Below are 5,193 nucleotides of genomic sequence, written 5' to 3' on the forward strand. Positions count from 1 at the left end.
GCAGGAGGGGAGAAAGAGTGTTTTTGGGGGGGGAAAGAGAAAGAGTGCTTTGGGCGTGGGGGGTGGGGAAGAAAGAGTGATTTATATACCAGCATCTCTCTCTCTCTCTCTCTCTCTGGCTACCCCCTCCCCCCCTCCGGTGACATCGCGGCCATCAGCTCACATTTCTCCAGTCGCTCTGCCTAGCAGCCCCCCACTCCCAGTAGGATTGACTTCATTTTTATTAGTATTTTAATTGTTTGAGCTTTTCCTTGCAATGTTTGGTGTTTGGTTGTTGAGGTCCTCTCCAGTTCCCTTCCCTCCCCTATCCCTGCCCTAATGTCTGCCGAATGTGCGCTGCTTTTTCTTCACTGCCCGCAAGGTTTTTCAGAGCTGGTCACATACGCTGACCTAAGTCGATTTGGAGTACGTTTTTGCTGGCCAAAGTGGCATAAATGGCCAAAGCTGGCGCAAGTGTCTGGGAACGCTGCATTTTGAAAAAAAAACTGACCTAAAAAAAATCGTACCTAACTGATTTACTCTGGAGCAAATATTTGGGGGAAAATGGCATTTTTCAACTTACTCCAAAAAAATTGATGCAAGTCATGGCCAAAGTTTGGCCCTATGATACTACTGTGCTTCTCATGACTCCCTGACGTAGTTACTTTCTAAAAAAAAAGTTGACCATATAATCCTCATCCCTCCTCTTCTCCCCTGAATTCACTCTGAAAGAAAGGCATTAAAATATTGATTGTAAAAAGTGTAGGGCCAGAAATTGATGACCCCACTGCCGGCTGCTGCCGAGTTTTCTCGGCAGTATCTCCATATTTTCGGCACTCTCCCCTCCGTGCGAGATTGGCGAGGCCTCCACCGAAGCGGTTTGGAAGGACCACTGGGGAGCGCCGCTGGCATTTGTCGCCGAAAAAAGTCCTCCTGCCCGCTCCCGCCCGCGAGGTCCTACGCTCCTGCAGGAGAAAAGACCGCTGCTTGGAAGCAGGTCTTACCTGGATGGTAGATATGAAGATCTACAAGAAAAGGTAAGTGAGATTTTGTTCTTTACTTCTTTTGCGGCGATTTTGTTTGAAAGGGTCCTCTGAAGGTTTTGTGATGTTATGTTTTTTATTTTTTGAACATTTTTTTTTGCATTCCCCCCTCCCTGGGCCCGACTCCAGCCTCAGCGTAACTTTCTCCAGGATTACGTTTGCCGCCTAGAATCCCAGCTACCGTCCAGAATCGCCGTGTAACACCCATTCTTTCCGCCAGCGTTTTTTCCCTTTTTTTCCCCACCAAACTTCCGTCCAAAGTAACGCCAGGATCTTAGCGGTCTTTGACAGTAAATGGGCGGAACTTGCCTTTGATCAATTTCAGGCCTGTAGAGTTTTAAATTGTAATGTAAAGCAGTTGATCCTTTCTTGTGCACAATAAGGTGTTGGGAATCTTGTCATCAAGTCAAAATATTGAATATTAGCCTGCTTTCTCCTTTTTTAAAATGTAACTAGTGTTGCGTACAAGGCCCCTGATGTATTATAATCTCAGACACAAGCGAACCTATCTCAAACTGTCAGTATATATTCCTTTGAAGCCTTCATCTTTCTTGCTGGTTCACCTCCTGCAGGAAATTGGCTGGAGCCTTACCAATAAAAAGGGCAAGTGATTTGTCACAAAACAACATCCTGTGAATTTCTGCACTTTGTGTGTAGCATGATTTGCTGCTCGAGTATCACAATTTCTGTAGATGCTGAGAAACATAGAACTGCTGTTTTCCAAGCAGATCCAAGTAAAAACAAATCACTTGCTCTACTAATCACATATGCGCTGGTCATACTCAAGGTTCTACAGCTCACTGCACACTAACATCACATAATTCTTATAGCAAATTGGATTATAATTGCAGAGGACTTGATTTAACTACATGATGAATGGGACAGAAATGGGATAGAAAAAGAAATGGAGGAACAGGTGAAAACAGTAATATACAATAAAAATAAAAAGAAAGTATCAAAGAAGCAGAAACAAAACAAAGAGAAATACAAAATCTGAACCAGTATAAAGACAGGCAATCTATCAAAAGAACAAGAAAATAAAAGCTTCTCAATATATTCTATTTCATGGTGAATTAACAGCAAACGATGAAAAATGCTAAACTGAATAAAGCATATGCAGTTGAAGAGAGGAACTCTAAAGCAGCAGGTTTAATATAAATTATGATTTTTCTGCTAATAGGTCACAGGTTATAAGAGTAGCTTCACAGAACACGGTTGTCACCATTTAGCTACACTGGTGATCAATCACCACATCAATCTTGGGGCAATACAGTATGTCAATGGTCTTCTCCAGCAGCAGTAACGATCTGTATTCTGTTTTCATTCATACAAACACACAGTTGTTAAATGCACTGCCCAGTATTGGAACAAACCATTTAAACCAGGAAGATCCTTGGTTCAGCTAATGGTCTTTGCGGAATTAACTTATCTCAGATACAGTTAGCTAAAGGATCCAAATTCATCTTAAGTTTTTAGATTTTTCAACTATATTTTGAGTTTGCCTCCAGGCTTTAGGAAGCTACCTTCTTCAACAAATAGGCTTTTTCAGTCGATGTGCAGGTGCACTACCTGAACTCTATTCTCCATTTCCTCTTTGGAGACAACGCATTGCTTGAATATTATACTCCTTATATTGTTCCTCCCTTGGCAGTAGAATGGTTTGAGTAACTCCCCTATTCTCATCATGGTGTGGCTTATGCTACTTACCTATTTGTTTTTGCAAACATAGGAACAGTTGTAGGACATTTAACCCCTCAAGCGTGTTCCGCCATTTTATTAGATCTTGGCTGATCTGTATCGCAGCTCCATTTACCGACCTTTTCTCAATATCGTCGGATACCCTCACCTAACAAAAGTCTATCAATCTCAGTCTTGAAAATTTCAATTGACTCAACATCCATATTTTGGGGAGCTTACTCTTTGTGTACAAGAAATGCTTCCTGATTTCATTCCTAACTAGCTACCTGTCCAATAAAGCAGATTTCCAAGTTTTGCCTTAGTTGTTCTTGATGCTGATGAGACAAGAAGATGCTATTTAAATTTGGTTGGATAAGCTATTGTACGTGTTGTAAATAAAGACTAACAAATAAAATAGACAATTACAAAACAGGAAATTCATGGAAATCACAACACAACACAACACAGGATCTACAAATACTATGGGATGGAAATTCAGTCTGTTGCTGCTTCTGTTCATGCCCCGGAGGGGCGGTGATGGCGGTGGAAATAAATTTCCGGGCAGGCGTCCAGTTTACAGCGCTCCCCTCCGCCACTCCCTCGCCCCGGGATATTCAGTGCCGGTTTTGCGGGGGCGCGGAGCAGTACCGCCCAGGAGAGGCGAGCCGGTGTTCAATGTCCTGGTCACGACACTGTTTTGAAATTTGTTTTCTGTTGGACCTGTAGCACCTTGTAGCGCGCCATAATGGGACTGCCTGGGAGAGTGGGCGGTCTGAGCTGTACCGGCAGCAGTGAGGGAAGGAGTGTAGACCTGAAGTAAGTGTGATTGTTTTTTATTTTTGCGATTTTATGTGGCATCAGTACGGTATTAGGAATGTTTTTGATGGTTTTCTTCCCCAGGGAAGCCTCTCTTAAGGCGCTCTGAGGCCGGCTCTTTAGCCGGGATTTTCAGTTGCTCACCAGCCAAGCACCCTAAAAGAGGTGTGGAACGCCTCCCTTAGCGCTCCACTCAGGGCCCAGCTGATGAATTTTGCGGCTGCAGACACAAACCATTCCCTGTGCAAAATTTACCGCGCGGTCGCTATTAGCACTTCAATAATGGCGGTGTGGGAGTGCAAGTCTGCATTTCTGAACTCTTTGCTTCAGCGCGGTCTGGAGATCGAAAGGGTTAAAAGTTGGAAGATTCAAGATTGGATTAAAACAGGCTGCTGGACGATATGGTGCCTTTTAGCCATTGAAATGAGTAGCTGGTCATTGTCTGTATGTTAAGTATTTGAGTACCTTGTTACTATTTGATGGCATCATCTGTATGTTAAACGATGTTAAGTATTTGAGTGTACCTTGTTACTATAATAGTAATTCATGACATTGTCTGTATTTGAGTACCTTGTTACTATTTGATGACATCTGTATGTTAAATAATCTGTTTTGTGTAAAGTAATTCAGAAAGCAGTTAGCCATGATTGTCTAAATGCAACGAAGCAAGAGTTCAAAGGCTTTTAAGGTATAAAGGGATGGAACTGGCTTTTGTCACACACACACACATGGACACCAGTGACACTGGAATCTCGAATTTGCTTCTCGGCCTTTTGGCTAAGATCATGCGTAACTGACCTGACAGGGGAGTAACCATGACCCCAACGTGGTTCTCCCTGGATCAGGAAGGTGGTTCTCCTATGCTTTTTGGAAATAGGAGGTGGGTGGGGTGGCTTGACCCATCCACCTCCACGGAGGTGTGTGGGGTTGCTGACCCATCCACCTCCATGGCACGAACCTGGTATTGCAGTACTTCCAGGAACGGTGCTTGGGCTCTAGGCCTTTTGGCTAAGAGCATTAGCGCAGGGTGATCCTTGATGTGTGCAAGGTGACCTCTGGCGTTTGTGATCTGACAAAGAATTGGAAAGATTGGCTACGAAAAATAAAATTAAAAAAAAATAAATAAAAAAAATAAAAATAAAAACAAATAAATAAATAATTAAAACATTTTAAAAAACCTGTTCTTATCAGTTTAATATCCCCTATCTGGGGACCAAATATTAAATTGTTTTTTGGAACAGGGAGATGGAACAGGGGCTTGCTCCGTCCACTCCACGCACCGACCTGGTATTGCAGTGTTTCCAGGAACGGTGTAGCTTCCCCTCTCGGCCTTTTGGCTAAGATCAAGTGTAAATAGCGCAAAGTGATCTTTGGCGCTGGAGTTGATCTGACAAGAATGAACGAACAAAAAAAAAGACACTGGAATCTCGAAAGGTGTGTCACTGCTTGGAGAGCTGCCTTTGCAAGCAGAGAATTTGTTCAGTATGAATGTCTAAATAAAAGACCCGATCCTGCCTTTATAGAACTGAGTGCTTGCGTAATTCGACAGTTAAAGCAATGAAGCGAAAAGAGCAAGACAGCCGTTCAACAGGCGGTACCAAATTCCCACCCCTATATTTTTTTAAGGATTCCATTACAATGCTTAAAATGGTATACCATTTTATTGAGAAAGCTACAG

The 5,193-nt window shown here is 42.9% G+C and overlaps 1 non-coding gene and 1 pseudogene across 1 annotated transcript; both read left to right on the forward strand.

Annotated features, from left to right (window-relative positions):
- Positions 1-4,272: 4,272 nt before the first annotated feature.
- On the forward strand, positions 4,273-4,469 carry LOC139266411 (U2 spliceosomal RNA). The gene has a single exon (XR_011593705.1). It is a non-coding gene; the product is annotated as a U2 spliceosomal RNA (small nuclear RNA).
- Positions 4,470-4,666: 197 nt separating this feature from the next.
- LOC139266341 (U2 spliceosomal RNA) lies at positions 4,667-4,836 on the forward strand (annotated as a pseudogene).
- Positions 4,837-5,193: the final 357 nt, after the last annotated feature.

The sequence above is a fragment of the Pristiophorus japonicus genome, chromosome 6, assembly GCF_044704955.1.
Source record: "Pristiophorus japonicus isolate sPriJap1 chromosome 6, sPriJap1.hap1, whole genome shotgun sequence".
In the NCBI taxonomy this organism is placed as follows: Eukaryota; Metazoa; Chordata; class Chondrichthyes; family Pristiophoridae; genus Pristiophorus; species Pristiophorus japonicus.